Source organism: Neovison vison, chromosome 1 (assembly GCF_020171115.1).
Source record: "Neovison vison isolate M4711 chromosome 1, ASM_NN_V1, whole genome shotgun sequence".
NCBI lineage: Eukaryota > Metazoa > Chordata > Mammalia > Carnivora > Mustelidae > Neogale > Neogale vison.
The window spans coordinates 165,761,885-165,781,322 of NC_058091.1; the positions used below are offsets into that span (position 1 = coordinate 165,761,885).

Consider the following 19,438-nt stretch of genomic DNA (forward strand, 5'->3'; position numbering starts at 1 on the left):
GGTAAGATTTTATTTTTAAGTAATCTCCACACCCAACATGGGGCTCAAACTCACAACCCCAAGATTGAGTCCCACTTTCTACTAACTGAGCCAGCCAGTTGCCCCTAGGCTTGCTGTTTCTAATCTAAATACCTTTGCAGTGAGTTGGGAGTGGATCTGATACCCTCAGTTTGATATAACAAATCTGATGATCCTCAGCCACCCTGTGCACTTGGCCCTCCTAACTCTCCTGTTTTTCTTATTTCGACAGGTCACTCCACTGATCAGGGACATGACACAGCCCAATCAGTCTTTACACTCCATTGTCTACATCCTTCACCCCCTGCTCTGCAGTACAATACAGGATGTACAGTCTTACCTAAGGCAACTGCCACAAACACTGAGAAGGCACTGGTAGAAGCGAAGTTGCAGGGGGTGGTCTGTGGCCAGGGAAACCCTGGAGATAGCGTCTAGTGCCCCAGTGAGAATTGCTGTCACTGCGGACTCTGGCAATGGCATGTCTTCCTTCATCAATGCACTGAGGGGAATTGGGCATGAACAGGAGGACTCAGCTCCCACTGGGGTGGTGGGGACCACCCAGATTCCCACTTGCTACTTTTCCTCCCACTTTCCCAATGTGGAGTTGTGGGACCTACCTGGACTAGGGGCAGGTACCCAAACCCTGGGGAACTATCTAGCGGAGATGCAGTTTAGTCTGTATGACCTCTTCATCATCATTGCATCGAAACAGTTCAGCATGAATCTCGTGAAGCTTGCCAAAGCCATTCAGGAACAGGGAAAGAAGTCCTACATTGTCTGGACCAAGCTGGACAGGGACATCAGCACACGTACCCTCTCAGAGGAATGACTCCTGCAGAATATCCGAGAGAATATTTGGGAAACACTCCAAAAGGAAGGAGTGCACAAACCTATCATATTCCTGGTCTCCAGCTTTGAACCCTTATTGAATGACTTCCCAGAGCTTAGGGAGACCTTGCACAGGGACATCTCTGATATTAGATACCATTGTCCTCTAGAGAAACTGTCTGACACCTGTGAGAAGGTCATTAATGACCAAGTGACCTCTTTGCAGGGGCAAATAGCTTCAAATTCTTTCCAGGACGTCCTTGGCATCCAGAATACAGATGATCTGGCAGAGTGTCTGATGGCCTACCACTTGTTTTTTTGGTGTGGATGATGAGTCTCTCCAGCAGGTGGCCCAGAGTATGGGGAAACCTATGGAGGAGTACAAGGCTATTATGAAGTCTCAGGATCTGCACACTGTCCTCACTGGGGACAGGATATTATCTTTCATGAATTGTAATACAACCTCTTACTTATATTCAATTCTCAGACACATCCCATTCTTAGGTGATACTGTTCTCAACTACAGACACAGACACTTCCTTGAAATAGTTGCCAAGGACACCAGGACCATCATGAAGAAAATCCTCATAGATTCCATCATCTGAAGAGCTGTGATTTCTTCTGGAGGGAAGTCAGAACATCTGGGGTCCTCTTTTCACACTGTACCCTTCATGAATTCTCAATCAAGCCCAATATTTCCACTTTCATTGGCTGTAAGTTCTTCAAGAAAAATGGGCTGATTTTCTCATTTTGAATCCCTGTTGGGAAACTCTAAAATTTTTTCTACTTTTTATCACTTATTAAATGAGCCTGGATCCAAAGGTGAATGAAAAGATTTGCTCTGTGACATACAGTCTCATTCTGACATCCCCTTATCACTTAACATTAACATCCAGACCCTCACGTTCCTTCACTTCTCACCTCTGGACTTATAGAGGCATACAGATGCAGAGGGGAGAACATCCTTTGAAATGTTCCCTTTGGGGAAATATGATGGAGAATGTATGTTTAGCTATTCTTTGAAAGTTTCCAAGACCATTCTGGTATTCTGCAAAGTTCTGCCCTTACACCTCCCCTCACTGATTGCACAAAAACTTTATATAGGGAAAAAAAAGGGGTACAGGAAAGGGACGCAAGGGCCATTGTTACTGGGAATAGAAAACTGTTGAATGTATAAGCAAATCTGACTATTGTAAGTGGTAACACTGACTGCCACCCGCTCCAAGAGTTCATGCTCTTCACATGCACAGCTCATGGTGGGCCTGTCATAGGAAATAGTACCTGTTAGATTATGTTTCCTTTAGAGAAGTGTTTGTTTACTTAAAGTTACCTTCTATGTTGTATTCTTTGCTAAAGTCATCTCCTATGTCGGTCAAAGAAATGTTAATCTGATTGTCAACATTGAGGAAACTAAACCACTGCCTATGACCTCACTGTCTATATAGTTAACCCAACATATATAGACTCTATGGAAATTCTCCTAATTGGAAACCATTTTAGACCGTGGTTCTAGATTTTTCCCTTTACCGTGTGTGTGTGTGTGTGTGTGTGTGTGTGTGTATGTATAACAAAAATTGTTTTTTATAACACCTTTTTTTCAATGATGTTTGAAACCTCTCTCTCCACACCAAAAGTAACATAACCTGGGTCTCACCACTGTGGGAATCATTCATTCCTCACAAGAGCAGCCATCCTTCCTAGCAACATTCTCCATCAACCATATGACCTTACTCTATTAACCTGGGAAGATCACACCCAGTATGGAACCCAATCTAAATTTGGTGGACATATCTGAATTGGACCAATGTGTAAAATTTTGGCCACCAAATCTTTGTAACTGAATTTATAAGATAATTAAACAAATCTGGGCGCAAAGTATGAAGGCGATGAGGAAGTGGCACAGTATGGTTTTATCATAATAATCCTATGCCATTCCCTTAACCTCAGATAACTCTGCGTTGTAATGATGACATTACTCCAGAAAATCCTTTTTCCCTGAAAGGGTCCCATGCAACTCTTCTAATTCTTACTCTCAGTTGGACTAGTTGCTCTCCCAGCCTGGAGCACAGGCCTTGCTCACATCCATCCATTATGTTGGTAGTGCTTGTGCTTCTTGGATTCCCTGGTTCATTCACATTAGGTCCATTCTCAAACAAAGTGAGAAAAAAAAGTTCCCTGGGAGGTACTTTCTGAGTCTTTGCTATTCCATTTAAGGACTTCGTTTTGTGATCACATTTAATAAATAGTTTGTGTATAGGAAACAACATCATTTTCTCTTAGAACTCTGAAGATCTATCTCCTCCTAGCATGTCATGTTGCCAGTATAAAGCCCAATGCCAATTCCATTCCATTCCTTAAATGGCCACCCGGTTGTCCTCATCCATGGGGACTATGTCAGAAGTGTCACCAGGGGACTAGTGACCTGAAGGACCTCCATCAACACTCAGCATTCAGAAGCCTCCTTAGTGAGAGCTGATGTGAAAAGACATGGATGAAATGGAAACACATATTACCAAGTGAGAGAAATCAATTTGGAGAGGCTAAATACTGCATGATTCCAAGTATGTAACATTCCAAGAAAGGCAAAACTGTAGAAATGAGAAAAAGATCAGTGGTTCTCAAGGGTTCAGGGCAGGGAGGGACAAGACGGTGGAGCACAGAGGCCATTTAGAGCAGTGAAATCACTCTGTGTGATATGATAATGGTGGATAAATTATATTTTTATCTTATCTCATAGAATATGCAACACCAAGAGGGAACCCAATGTAAACTATGGACATGGAGGGAGAAAAATGGGTCATTTTGGGTTCATGAATTGTAGGATGGTGTGAGTTGTTGACAGTGGACAGGCTGTACTTGTGTGAGGGCAGGGGGTTCATGGGTTCAGGGGGTTCAGAAGGTCCTATGCACCTTCTGCTCAATTTTGCTGTGACACTAAAGCTGCTTTAAAATGGAGTCTAGTGAAAAAGATAATGGCTGACATCATTCTTCCCCTTTGGCATTGTTCCTTATTACGTGTTCTAAGTACAATCATGTTCAGCACTCTGTATTGTATCATATATATCAGTAGGATATCATGGATGGTATATATATCATATACCTACCTATATCATATAGGTATATATCATATACCTACAATATATATCCTACTGATATATATGATACAATACAGATATATACACAGAATAAAGTGAGATATAAAGATGAATACCTGTTAACTCAACTCCCAAATTAAGAACTGGAATGTTACTTAAATCATTGGATATTCCCACAAGCATCACCCCATATTGTGTCTCTCTGCATCTATTCTCAGATGTACAGATCCTTTGAATTTGGAGTTTAATGTGTGTGTGTGTGTGTGTGCGCGCGCGCGCACGCTTGTTTTTGCTTTCTTTAGTTATTTCCATAGATGTGTGTTTCCTCAGACATTATATCATTTAGTTTTGCTTGTTTGGATGCTTTAGAAAAATTGAATTAGTTTGTGTTCCATCCTCTGTAAGCGGCTTCTCATTTACATTGTTTCTCTCACATGTGTTCTCCATTTTGCCAAGATAGCACATAATCTATTCACTGTCAGTGGAAATTTGAGTTTGGGGTTCTTTACAGTTGTTTCTATCTCTTCAACACCGTTCTTCTAAAAACATCCTACACATGTTTCTGGTACACCTGTGGCAAACTTTCTCTAGAACTAGCTGTGGAATTGCTGGGTCATAATATACAGATACACATTGTGTGAAAGGAATATGATGCATTGCTGACAAAACACCCTCAAATCTCCCATCTCTCAGATATTTTCTGTATTTATAACTCTACTGGCCAGTTGAGAAGGCTCCTAACCTTACAACTCAGATGTAGACTATACCTATAACTTGGTGCCTGTGACCACCCCCTTGTCTCTAGGAGATTAATGGTGTCTAACCACATTTGCATCTGAAGCAGTTTTCCTGAGCCATGTCCTTTAAGCTCTGCAGGATCTGCTGGCTCACTCTCATGGGTTCTCCTCTGATGGACTTCCCCAGGGATGCTGGGGTTCTCAGACATGCACACAACATTCTGTAATCCAACTCTAACACTACACAAAGACTACTGTTACTAAACATATTTTTAGACTTAGGGCTCATTCTGGAGTGAAGTGTATACCCACAAGTTCCTGTGTTGAAGCTGTAAAGCTGTAGGAGGCTCATTAAGGAGATAGTGAAGGTTAACTGAGCTCAGATGGGTGGAGCTGTGACTCATGGGGCTGATTTTAGAAGGCAGAGAAGAGACACCAAGGATGCACACACAGACAAAGGCCATATAAGGACACAGGAGAATGGGGCCATGTGCAAGCCAAGGACAGAAGCTTCAGAAGGAGCAAAACCAAAGGCACCTTGATCTAAGACATACAGCCTTCAGAATAGTGAGAGAATAAATTTCTGTTATTTAAGCCTCCCAGCCCATGGTATTTTGTTATGGCAACTCTAGCAAACCAACTTCCTGAAACTAGGAGCAATTTCCAGAATACAGTGTGATCCCCAATGGATTTTTATTCTAATTCATGCCTCAGTTGCTCTCCATTGGATTGAAAGTATGTTCTTAGTTAGGGTTGAGAAAGACTCCAGAGATTTAACTCCCATTTTTATTTTATTTATTTATTTATTTATTTATTTTGTCACTGAAGCCTTGAATACTCTCCTTCTCTTCCAGGTAGCACCATGATCAACTCTGGGGAGCTGCTCATGTAGATGCATGAGCTCAAGAGACACCTGGGTGCCTTCCACCCAGCCTCCCACAGAGGCTCTACCATCCTTCCTTCACCATCACTATGCAACACTGGTTAGGTTTCAGTGTGTGACAGCCAGAGTGGGCCACTAAGACCCTGAGTGTGCTCTGAGCACTGAGGTCACAGGGCTGGGTTCAGGTCCCAGACCTTTCTCTGGGAGTATAGTGAATGAAGACTCTCCCGATGGTGGTTCCTCTCACTGCATATGACCAGAGATATTTTGTGGTTCAAGAACTATGAAAGATGCTTTCTGCCTTTTACTTTCTACCAACTTGAGAAATCAAAAAGGAGATTAACCAAAAAACAGAACATCACTTCATATTGAGTGCCATTTTTAAATTTAAAAATACAGTGAACTCCTATGAAGGCAGTGACAGGAAAATGAGTGTGTTGAGAAGGAACATAAATGACTCAAAAAGCCCACAAAAGCAAATATTGGTGTTGTGCTTCTTCTCTCAGTATTGGAGACCAAGAAACTCAGGTTGTCTGGTTGTAAGATGGGTGTTTCTGACTGATGAAATAGAAATGTTTCCTATTCTCACTAAGGTCTGAGTGGATCTTCCTTTGAGATCACCACATTCACCTTCATTTCATAAACTAGCAGGTGACTGTGACTCTCAGCACCCCCATATTAGGGAAGGTGGTGGCTGGGGAAAGCTTTCCTGCCCTCAGTATTTTCAGAGGCTTGTGGGAAGAAGCAGATAATGGAATATAGGAAAAACATTTAGAAAGAGACCACCCAAAGCAAATTCTGCTGTGTAGGGGAGGATCTTGTCACTCAGGTAAAGACTGTCCTGGCACAAATAGGAGATGCAGTGTAGGGAATATGGCCAATGAGATTGTAGTAGTAGTGTATGGTGACAGCTGGTAGCTACACTTATGATGAGCACAGCAGAGCCCACAGAGTTGTGGATTTATTTGTTGTATACCTGAAACCTATGCAACATTCTGTTTCAACAATACTTCAAGGAAAGAAATAAGGAGTTTCCCAGGAGTTCTAATTAAAGAAATCCCTCATTAAGATAATGGGGGTTAGGCCGGCTGTGGAGGAGAGATGGGAGTTCAGATGTAACTTATTTCCTTTTGTGTTGTCCCAAAGAGCAAATCTACCCATCAGTGCAGGACCTAGAGACCACTTGGAAATCCCACAGCAGCTGCCTCTTACTCTCTTCCCTCTAGCCTCAGACTCTGGCTCACCTCCTCTATGGACCATGCCAGTCATGACATCACCCCGGACCTCATTCCTCATACATAAAATCCAGAATTGGAGGATAGGAGTATTCAATGACTCCTCCTGCATCAGTGTGCTTTGGTTCTGTGACTCCTGGAAGCAAAAGAGGACAGTTTCCCTGCCCACCTAGCTATAGACTTGCACACCTGCTGACAGCAAGTTGGACTCAGTCAAGGGCTTCAGCTGCCCTTTAGGGCCTGAGCCTTCATGGTTGTTCCATACAGATCCCCAAGAACTGATGTGAGATCAGTCACAGGCAGAGCAGCCTCCTTCTTGAGGTCAGGTCTAAGGGGGAAGGGAATGATGACAACTTCCCTCCTTCTGTTATAAGCCACACCAACACTTGCAGTTCCTTTCCTCCTTCCTCAGTTCGCTTCAGAAATGCTTGTATGCCTGTATAGATGGGGTGCTATGTAGTTTCACACTTGCAAATGGGTTCACCTTGGCCTGATCACCAGCCAACTGCACTAGTGTTTTAGTCAGAATTATTTCTGCTGCAAGAGCTTTGTCTGCTCAGGCTGCCATAGCAAAGTCCCACAGTCTGGGTGACTTAAACAACAGAAATTTGTTTTCTCATAGCTCTGGGGCTAGAAGTCCTAGATCAAGGTGTTTTCAGGGTTGGTTTCTTCTGAGGCCTCTCTCCTTGGTTTGCAGAATGCCAGCTTCTCCTTCTCTCTGTGTCCACATGGTCTTTCCTGTGTGCCTGCATGACTGCATCCAACTTTCCTCTGCTAAAAGAATTCCTATTGGATTCAGGACCATCCTGAATATCTCATTTTAACTTCACTGCCTCTTTGAAGACCTTGTCACCACATACATTTACTTCAAAGGTATTGGGGGTTTGGACTTCATCACAGAGTGGGGTGGATGTGGGGGGACACAATTCAGCCAGTACTGACTTCACGCACCTCCACCAGCCTGGGGCACAGAGGAACAAATGTGGCTGCCTTGTTGTCACATCAGGGTTTTGTTTTCTCAGGTCAACTAAATCCCTTTCCACTCACTCACCTGCTTCCTGGCTTCCCTCATTGTCTTTTTGTTGTCTTCTCCCCTGGAGTGTGTGTGTGTGTGTGTGTGTGTGTGTGTGTGACTATTTACATGGGATAGGTTTCTAGTATATATAAGAAAGGACAGTCAAGGATTACAGCCTCTGGCATGAGCCCCTAACAGTGATGGCAGAACTTAGATGGGAAGGCTATGGCAACTCAAAGGTATCAGAGGGAAATGAGGGAGCAGGAGGAAAATCAACCTTTCATTAGTGTCAGAGAGATAAGAAACTACTACACTATACCTACACCTAAATGATTTTCTGGCACATAGTAGCCTGTCAGTAAATGCTAGCTGGTTGAAAACTGAATGCTCAAAAATCAGAGGCCATACACAGGGAACATTCAGAGAACAACAAGAAAATCTCTTGGAAATAAGAAATTTGAGAACTAGGTGGAAACGAAGTATACAAGGCTTGGAAAATCAGGGAATCTTCCAGAAGTAAAAAATAAATTTTTTAAATGGTGGCATTTGAGCCTTGAAAGATGGCAGAAGTGTAGGAAGACCTGAGGCTTGTCTGTTCCTAAGAACACAAGTAGATAACTATCAACTCTTCCTAAATACTCCAGAAATCAGTCTGAAGACTGACAGAACAAACTTCACAACATAGAGAGGAGACTACCTCAAACATGCTGGGAAGGAGTCTGCAGACAACTGGCCTAAAGGATTGTACAGCCAGAGCATAACAGCAGAGCGCACTTAATGCAAACCAGAGTCGTTCTTGGGAGCACAAAGCCCCAGACATTACATAACCCGCTCTTCATAAAGCCATTACTTTCAGGAACAAGAAATATAACTGGCTTTTGTAACATGAAAAAAAGAAAGTAGAGGGTTAGAAAAGATGTCAAGATGGAGGAATTTATCCTAAATGAAAGAACAAGATAAGACCATAGCAGACATCTAAGCAAAACAGATAGAAATAACATGATGGATAGAGAATTTAAACTGATAAGCAGGGGTGCCTGGATGTCTCTGTGGGTTAAAGCCTCTGCCTTTGGCTCAGGTCATGATCTTGGGGTCCTGGAATTGAGCCCTATGTCAGCCCTATTTGCTCAGCAGGGAGCCTGCTTCCCCCTCCCCCTCTACCTGCCTCTCTGTCTACTTGTAATATCTCTGTCAAATAAACGAATAAAATCTTAAAAAAAAAAACCTGATAATCATCAGCATACTTACTGGGCTTGAGAAGATAATTGAAGACATCATCCTTAACACAGATATAAAATATTTTTAAAAGATCCAATCAGAAATGAAGAATGCTATAAATGAGATTGTAAACAGGCATTAATGCAATGAACAAAAGGCTGGAAGAAACAGAGGAATGAATAAATAATGCAGAGAACAAAATAGTAAGAAATAATGAAGCTAAACAAGGGAAAAAGAAGAATTATGAAACACAAGAATAGACTTAGGGAACTCAGTGGCTCCTTCAATTATAATAACATTCATATTATAGGGGTCCCAGAAGTAGAAGAGAGAAAAGGGGACAGAAAATTTATATGAGGAAATAATGGCTGAAAATGTCCCTAATCTGGGGAAGGAGACAGACACCCAGATCCAGGAGGCACAGAGAACTCCCATCAAAATCAACAGAAGCAGGCCAACACCAAGATAGAGTAAAATAATATTTGTAGAATATAGAGATATAGGAAAAAATATCCTAAAAGCAGCAAGACAAAAAAAAAAAATCCTTACTTACAATGGAAGATAGACAAGGCCAGCTGCAGATCTCTCAAGAGAAACTCATCAAGCCAGATGCGAATGTCAAGCTATATTGAATGTGCTGAGTGGGAAAAATTTGTCCCCAAGAATAGTCTATCCAGCAAGGCTATCATTCAGGATGGAAGGAGAAATAAAGCATTTCCCAGAGAAACAAAATTTAAAGGAGTTTGTGACCAAATGGGTGGTCACTGGAGGGGAGGAGGGGAGAACAGTGGGTGAAAAACTTGATGGGGATTAAAGAGTACTTATTTATTCACTTATTGTGGTGAGCATAGAGAAATGGTCAGAAGTGTTGAATCACCATTGTATACCAAAACTAATATAACACTGTATGTTAATTACAGTGGAGATTTAAAAATAGTAAATAAATAAATAAATAAATAAATAAAATCTTCAAATAAATTGTTTTAAGGAAGGGAAAAATGAAGGGGGGAGAATCAGAAGGGGAGACAAATCATGAGAGACAGTGGATTCTGAGAAACAAACTGAGGGTTTTAGAGGGTAGGAGGTGGGGGATGTGTTGGCCTGGTGATAGGTATTAAGGAGGACACATATCCATGTAGCACTAGGTGTTATATGTAAACAATGAATCTTGGAACACTACATCAAAAACCAATGATGTACTGTATGGTGACTAATATAACAAATGGAGGAGGAGGAGAAGGAGGGGGAGGGGGAGGAGGGAGAAATAAGAAGGGAAGGGGGAGGGGAGAGGGAGGTGGAGAAGAAGATGAGATAAATTGTTTTCTTATACCAACAAAGTTTAGATTTGCTTTGTATTTTATTAAATGTTAGATCATCTTGTTTAATTACACAGTTACCAAGCTTTGTAAAACATTTGCATGCATTTTCAATGTAAAATAAGTTGCATTAAGGAAAAACTAGCCTTTACGCTGCCTCTCCACCCATCACTTCCCCAATACACAATTGAATTTTATTACTGAAGTTGTTTCATATTTAATTGAAGAATATGTGCAAATATATAATTCATATTTTACACTGTCTTAGATCGTCACTAACATACTGTACATATAATTCTCCATCTTACTTTTTGCATCGAACAATATATCTTGGAGATGAGAACACAGCAATATAGAGGATATTACTTACTCCTTTGTATAGTTGTCAAATCATCTATCTATTTTGTAGCTATAATGTTTCCTATTGAAGAACATTTAAATTTTGCGTTTTACCATTTCAAATAGTGCTGTAACTAATAACTTTTAACATATGTCTTTTTGTAGTTTTCCCAGATTTATTATTCCTTTCCCCCTCATATTTATTTAGGTAAATTTACAAACAAAATCATATATATTTTAAATGTACAATGTGATGATTTGATATATATGCACATGTAGTGAAATGATTACCATAATCAAGTTAATTAATATAATTAATACATTCATCACCTCACATATATACTGTGTGTGTGTGTGTGTGTGTGTGTGTGTAAAAATGCTTAGGATCTATTTTCTTAGCAAATTTCAAGTATTATTATTGTTGCAGAGTAGAAAAGACTGTTACAAACCATAGTCACCATGCTATACATTCAACTTATAACTAGAGTATCAAAAGCTGTACACATTTCTCCCCCACTTTCCATCCCCTGTTAACCACCAATCTACTCCCAGTTTTTATGGCCCAGATTCTTCAAAGCAGGATCACTGGGGCAAAGTGTAAAGGCATGTTTTCCTAGGGATGGCCTAATCTGTACACACTATGTACGGATGAACACTGTATGACAGACTCTATTTTTCTAGTTTCATCCACACAATGTCAAACTTGCAATCTGCCCAATCTAATAGCAGATAAATGATATCTTATTGTAGGTGCCATTTATAATTTGTAGTTCCCTCCTTAGATAAGACATTGGATATGATTAAGGAGCTTTTGTATTTTTTTTTTTTTTAATTTCCACTTAGATTCATGACAGTCCTCTTGGCTCTTATTCCCTAACCTCCATTCTCAGGCACAAAATATACTGCCAGCCACCAAGAGGTGTCTAGACCTACAGTTTGCAAACCCTTGGACTATTTTCCCATCTTACACATTTCTTCCTCTCACAGTGTACCTTAGATAGATTTTTTCCTTAGCTAATGTTTCTCTTTCATTTCCTGACACATGTTCAGTTCACTATATTTAATATTTATTAAATATAATGATAATCCTAGAAAGGACAAGTAGGATATCAGTCAACATTAACTGAGCAGAATTTCTGCCTTCACAACAGAATAACAGGAATGCCAAAAATAGACTATGTATGCAATCACTTAAAAAATAATTTCTGAAGATCTGTGTGAACAGCCTTTTTTCACTACTATGTCAGTAGAAAGACCAGTGCTGGGTATGTAGTAACCATCACACAAAGAGATATTCTCTCTGCTAAGCAGAAAATTCCAGACTCCTGTCCTTCATTTTCCCAGGAAAGATCATATGAAAAGAATTTTTAGAGCTGATTGTTCTCACTGTCAAATAACAGTTTCATTAAGTTCATGGTTTGCTCCAGAGTGAATTATGGAAATGTCTGTGAAACACCTTGAGGGGAGTGTGTCAGGATTGCTTCAGGGAAGTCCTAGGTCATCCTTCCAGGTCCCCGTGCCATGCCAATACTGAGAATAGTTCAGGATCTGGCTGCCTCATTTTCCCCATTTTCATTCCCGACATCCTGAGGTAGATAGGATTGCCCAGATTCAACAGGGTCCGTAAAAATATCTTGTATTTTTTTTTTTTTAAGAAGAACTTTTGCATCATTCACCACGGTCTCAAGGAAATAATTTTGCAAGTTGAATATCTTCCTAAAGTAAATACCACTGGCAATGGGTCCTCCAGTAACAGCGCAGAATTTTTCCACGTCTCAACAGTTTTTCTCCTAATAACTCATCACCCTTCTCAGCTGATAGCAAATGGGGAGAGGTGAGGTTTGCCTTGAGTTTCTCCACTGACACATGCAAGTCCTTGGCTATGGTTTCCAGGGATGCATCATCCAGCCCAAAGTAAGACCTGTAGAGGGTTAAAGTCTCCTCCAGCTTCTCTACATCATTATCACTGATAAAACCCTTGAAAGGGATGGTGGCTGATGCTCCAGCCTTCAGGGCCTCCAGCCAGACCTTCTGTTTCAGGGAATCCCTCTTCCAGTCAAAGGCGGCCTCGGTAACATTCGGCAGGTATTGCATGAAGATGTGGTGCTTGTGGGCTGGGAGCTCCCTCAGAAAGGTGGTCTCCAGGTGTGGGAAGTCATATTTGTCTCAGACAAATCAAAGCTGGATATTAAGAAGACCTGAGTGCCACCCATATTAGCATTCTCCAACTGAGTCATACAGTCACTGCGGATCCTTTGCAGGATTTCATCCTTATTGAATGTGCTGGGTTTACTTATTTTTGCACTATGTAAATCACTGTCCACTTTAGTTCGAAGAAAGTAGAAATTCTTCTTCATTTTTCTAATTGCTTCAGCCAAATGAGCGTCACTAATTTTGAAGCGTGTAGAAGAGTTGATAATAAAGAAGTCATACTCACCAAATTTCATCTTCTTCAAATACTTCTGTGGCTGAAAGGTAATGGTCATCATACTAGGCAGATCCCAAAATGTCACATTGGGAAGTTTCGGGTGTTTGTATGCTCTTCTCTCCAAGGTTGTCTCCACTGCCCCGGTGGGGGCAGCCCCTTCTTCATCGTGCCTCATCCCCTGCAGGGCATTTATGAAACTGGACTTCCCTCTTCCAGACTCCCCAGTCACAGCAATGTTTAGAGGGGCACTGTCAATGTCTCTCAGTGCATCACTAATTACAGAAGCCAATCTGGGAATGTCCCCCACCTTAGGTGTGTTTCAATCAATGCAATGGTTTCCTGACAGAGGATTTTGCTTTTTGACTTGAAGTTCTTAAAAAATTTGTCAAAGCCAGAGGCCAAATCACTACTCTTTGTATAAGAGGATGTGGAAGAGAGGGACTGACCCATGGGTGGAGCACTATGACTGACCCATGGGAAGGCACTATGGGGAGGAGAAAAAAAGGGAAGGAAAAAGTTAGTACAGCAAGGAATGGCGTGGGCTGTGCTGTTAGGGACGGGTATAATGTCAGTCCTGGCCACAACATTGCACCCAGGAGCGCTTCTCTTTCTGTCCAGTCATTGCTTTTGTTCAGGCTCTTCCCTTATCTTCGAAAGCCCTTCTTCTATAAGACACTCTTCATTCTTCCAGACTAATTTTACAGCCTGATTCTTCAATCCAAACTTTTCCAGAAGCCCACATCATTTTTATTTAAATTGCTTTAGTTTCCTTTGTTTGTAACATTTTGAAAATATTACTTTTTCATCGCAGCGAATCTAAGACAGCACCAGCAGTTATCTCAACACCCTTTCCCACTGTGATGTAAGACTCTCCAGAAAACCCACTTCTGATAACCTCCAACAACACCGTGTCATAGAACTTGGTTCTCACATGAGGCACCTAAGTAAGGATGACTGGCTCCTTTATCTTCATTAGGAGAAACTTTCCATGATTGCAAATATGTTTCTTATCTAGTTTTCTTTTGTGTGTGTTTTTTTATCTAGTTTCTATCTAGTTTTTCTTTTATCTAGAATGTGTGCTGGCTCATGAAAGTTTTGAAAGGACTCTTTGTATTTCATGGAAAAGCAAAAGCAGGTGGCATGGGTTCCCATGTTATAAAAAGTATGTTGGACTATCCACTTGCTATGACCCACCCCAACTGTTCCAAGACCCCACCCATCACCTCCTTCATACCTGTGCATAAAAGTGGACAGAAATCACGCAGGGGAGATAGTCCTCCTGGAGGACTGACTGATGTATAGAGTGCCAATGATGTAAAAGATCATGTGAACAAAGACTGAAGCAGGGACTTCTGTCACTTTCTCTGATATCAATGAAACTGAGCTTGTTCTTGAATCCCTGAACCTATCTGATCACTGGAAGCTTGTATCTTGAGAGGGGGCACCAGAAGAATCATATATCCAGCACTAAAGGTAATGTGAAAGATTTGTATACTGCCCCCTGCAGAGATTGAGAGCAGAGTTTTTAGACCAGGAAGCAAGTCACTTCAAGTCACCACTAATGTCTGAGCAGCACGCAGGCTGGAGAGGTGTGCTTTGGCTAAAATGAGGGATCAGACGTCCTTTGGGAGCTTTCGGCTAGCCGTTGCTGCAGCCCAGGAGACGGTGGCAAAATATATTTTTGGAAGAAATTATTCAGACCAAGTGTACATTGTCTGGATTTGCACACATATGAATGCAGCATGCAGACATTCTCCTTAGAAGAGAAAACTGGAGAAAGGGGAACCCTCTTACACTGTTGGTGGGAATGCAAGTTGGTGCAGCCTCTTTGGAGAACAGTGTGGAGATTCCTCAAGAAATTAAAAATAGAGCTTCCCTATGACCCTGCAATTGCACTCCTGGGTATTTACCCCAAAGATACAGATGTCGTGAAAAGAAGGGCCATCTGTACCCCAATGTTTATAGCAGCAATGGCCACGGTCGCCAAACTATGGAAAGAACCAAGATGCCCTTCAACGGACGAATGGATAAGGAAGATGTGGTCCATACACACTATGGAGTATTATGCCTCCATCAGAAAGGATGAATACCCAACTTTTGTAGCAACATGGACGGGACTGGAAGAGATGATGCTGAGTGAAATAAGTCAAGCAGAGAGAGTCAATTATCATATGGTTTCACTTATTTGTGGAGCATAACAAATAGCATGGAGGACAAGGGGTGTTAGAGAGGAGTAGGGAATTTGGGTAAATTGGAAGGGGAGGTGAACCATGAGAGACTATGGACTCTGAAAAACAGTCTGAGGGGTTTGAAGTGGCGGGGGGGGAGGTTGGGGTACCAGGTGGTGGGTATTATAGAGGGCACGGCTTGCATGGAGCACTGGGTGTGGTGAAAAAATAATGAATAATGTTTTTCTGAAAACAAATAAATTGAAAAAAAAAAGAAGAGAAAACTGGAGGGAGGGTGTCTAGCTTGTCAAGGGTGAAAGAGGCAACTATTAAATAAACAGGAATCATGGTGTCAGCACATCTGACTACCCAGCAGGAATATTCTTCACATACAGAAGAAAGGAAATCCCGATCATCTTGCTGTGTGGAGAGAAAAGCATCCCACCACCCCTCTGGGGAGCAAGCCTCTCACAAAGCAGATTGAAGGAGCCTAAGTATGGAAGTGGCATATACAAGCTTTGCCTCAAGGGCGAGCCAACAAGGTGAGACTACAACTCCTTCTGCTATAGTCTCCTGCCTGTGCATTCTCAGAAGATGGGGGAGGAAAAACAAAAAGACTCCTTGAAACAACTTGTTTCATGAGCCGGTCCACTTTCTAGGTAAAAGAATGCACTGGAGGGTGGGGAAATACACCTGAGACAGGTCCTAAGGAGTGGAACAAATAAAGGGAAATAAAGGGAACCAAATGACAGAGTTAGAGAGTAAGCAGACATGGAAAGTGAAATTCTGTGTGCTGAGCAAATTTCAACTCCACAAAAGCCATGCCCTATTCTTCTATAGGTTCTATACCTCACCTGATGTTGTATGTGAAGCTCTGTTACTTATTATTTTCTTCTGCAACAGCAGGGCAGGGGGAGCAGAGGCAGAGTACCTTATGATATCCCTGGGAGCTCGTACTTACCTTCTGGCCCTGTGTTCTCTGTAGCTAGAATAGAAATGGCAGGGAATGTAAGAAATCCATGCCAGTAAACCTTAGATGTGCATCTCTACATACGTTCCTCATCTCATCCTTTTAACAATCCTATAAGGATGTATAATAATTTCCAACTTCAAATCAAAAAATCAAATAAATGTTGCAGTTAAGAGACAGGCAACGAGGGTCTTACTGTTAGCAATATTCAGACCTAGAATTCAAGGTGAGGGCTCTCTTCCAAGGGCAGAGCTCTGTCTTAGGAAGCAAAGGCAGAGCGCACAATGAGGTGGTGAGAGATAAAACTAGGACTCAAAATGAAGTCAGTGTGAGACACACAGGATTTATAGTTCTATGGAGAGATGTGTTAAAAAGAAAACCACAGTCATAATGGGTCCGTTTAAGTTAAAGCCCAAATTCAGTAAACCAAGACTTAGTATCTAACCTAAGTTTCAACCCCCAAGGATGTAATCTTATAGCAGTCAACTTGGCAGTTTCCTGGTCAGCACTAAAAACTATACTGACAGATCTTCTCTCTCCTTAGGATGGCAACTGAGCCTAAAACAAGGATTCTTTCCTAATAACTGTTTTCTTAATAATTGTTTTTCTGCTTTCTTTCCTCATTAAAACCTTTTCTTTTCTATAGCAAAATGGAGCTCCTTTATACTTCCTAGATGGGATATTACCCAAGTCAAAAATCACTTAATAAAGTCAATTAGGTTGTTAGAATTACTTGGTTCAATTCTTTTGTTTAACATATTTAGTGGCAGCGTCTACAGCCTAAGCAAACTTCTGACTCTATTTGGGGACAACAAAAAATACAGGTGTGGTGCCCAATGAATCCTTTTGAGTTCACTCTTTCTCAACATTTACAAGGGTCATTGGTAAGTCCATCTTGCTTTGGGCTCTGCTCTGTTTTGTATGAGAGCTTGTGAAAGAATTGCCTTTCCAACCCAGGGTTAGTGGATCACTCTGTCACTGACACACAGGCTCTGACAGAGCAACATTCTTAGCTTAGGCTTTGGTTCAATCCACAAGTCCACACTGGAATCCTTTCCCCAATTCCAGACCACAGTCTGTATTTACTGTCTTTGCTGGCTTAGTCTGTTCCCCATTCCCTGTCTGCAGTCTTCAATAATGGAACCTGCTGGTTTAGTCCATGATGGAAATTTGTGGTTTTGTGTAGAGGGCACACTATTGAATAGTTCATAGTAACTTAAACCTAGCCCTTGGTTCTGAACTCAGATTCTGATTTGGGAACTGTTGGTGGTAGTTACAGTTCTCCATGTGTGTGGAAGCAGGCTGCAGTCCCCATTCTTGGAGGTCTACTGGTTCAATTCCTGTCCTAATCCCTAGTTATTTGGGTATTGCTCGTGTCCATAGTTCAATTATATCAGTACTGTTGTGTTCCTTGAATATGTCCATGAGGTAAAGGAGTAATAAACAAATAGAAACTAAACTAATAAACAAAAGAATAAATAAACTAACAAAAGATAAACAAATAGAAACTAAACTAATAAACAAAAGAATAAATAAACTAACAAAAGATAAACAAATAGAAACTAAACTAATAAACAAAAGAATAAATAAACTAACAAAAAATAAATGGGATCTTTAAAACTCCAAACAGTTAAGTGCTCTACCCACCAGCACATTGTGTATGTTGTATCTAAGATCCATGGTACTCCTTCTTAAGCTGTTCATAGGAAAGCAAACTGGGACTGTACTTGAAAACAGTATGGAGGTGACTCAAAAAGTTAAAAATAGAACTACCATATGATCCAATAATTTTATTACTAGATATTTACCCAAAGAATAAAAAAATACTGATTCCAAAGGATACATGCACCTTAATATTTATAGCAGCATTATCTACAATAGCCAAATTATGGAATGAGCCCAAATATCCATCAACTAATGAATGGATAAGAAGACATGTGGCACATATGTAGAGGATGGGATATCATTTATCCATAAAAAATAAAGCCTCCCCATTTACAGAGAAGTGGATGGACAATTATATCATTCCAAACACCTATGAATTCAAACTGAGATAAGAAAAGAAATTGCTGAAATCCAGAAAAGAATTTCTGCAAGTAGAAAAGTAGGTGCAGGGAAGTGAAACCGAGGGGAGATATTGGAAGATAAAGGGCAGGGAAGGGATCCTCCACAACTCAGCTATGGAAAAGTGAAATAGCCCCAGAACAGAAAATTGGAACCTGTAGAAATGTGTTCTGGGGAAAGACATGCCTGCGTGAAAGGTGCTCACCAGGTGAGGTAGGGAAGAATGCTAGGTAGGAGAGTGTGGTCTCAGGATCCCCTGAACCATAGAAAGAATGGGGGTGCCTGAGCTGGTAGAGTTCCCATACATTGGAGCAGAGAAACTAGTTGTCAGCAAGCTCTGGAGGAGGCTCTGAGCTGTTTGCCATAAATCACAAGCTGTGTCCTGATGGGGTGACTGCTTCCTGCATGGAGACCCTGCAAAGGACAAGAACATGGGGACCCTCTGCCTTCCCCTGGGAGGGGCAGAGCAGATGTGTGTGGGATCAGGCAACAGCTCTCTGTGTGGGAGTCTTTTAAAGGATGTTAATGTAAACCATCTACCTTCTCCTGGGAGGATCAGTGTGGGCACACACTGCAGAAGTCTGCAGAGTTTGGCACATACAAAGTGAAGACTGCTTATCCCTGAGAGAGGGGACCACAATCTTTCAGCTCTGGGGTGGAGATGGGGCATGGCCATTTTTACTTTGATCCTCTAAAGGGGCATGAAGAGCCTTCAGGGAACAAACACCACTCAGAGCAACTAAAACTGCTTACACTGAGTCTGGTCCACTTATAAGGGGAGGTGAACTACTCCCAGGAAAGACACCTAAGATTCAGGGCTGCTGCCCCCACCCCCAGAAAGCCAAATGGAAGAACAGGTAAACAGCAAGTTTGTGGCCCACATGGGTTTGTAAAATTCCAGCTCTAGAGGGAAAATACTGTATACAACTTAGTTTTGGTTCTTTTTTCACTTACCTTTCAGTGTAAAATTTTCTATTTTTTCTTTTTTCCTCTTTCAACTAGTTTCTTATTTTATCAACTCCTTGATTTTGTTGTTTTGTTGTTGTTGTTTGACAGAGAGAGATCACAAGTGGGCAGAGAGGCAGGCAGAGAGTGAGAGGGAGAAGCAGGCTCCCCATGGAGTG

At 41.4% G+C, this 19,438-nt stretch overlaps 2 pseudogenes; one reads left to right on the plus strand and one right to left on the minus strand.

Moving 5' to 3' along the window:
• The first annotated feature begins 271 nt into the window (after nucleotides 1-271).
• Nucleotides 272-1,451, plus strand: LOC122900729 (annotated as a pseudogene).
• A 10,774-nt stretch (nucleotides 1,452-12,225) lies between these two features.
• On the minus strand, nucleotides 12,226-13,562 carry LOC122900733 (annotated as a pseudogene).
• Nucleotides 13,563-19,438: the final 5,876 nt, after the last annotated feature.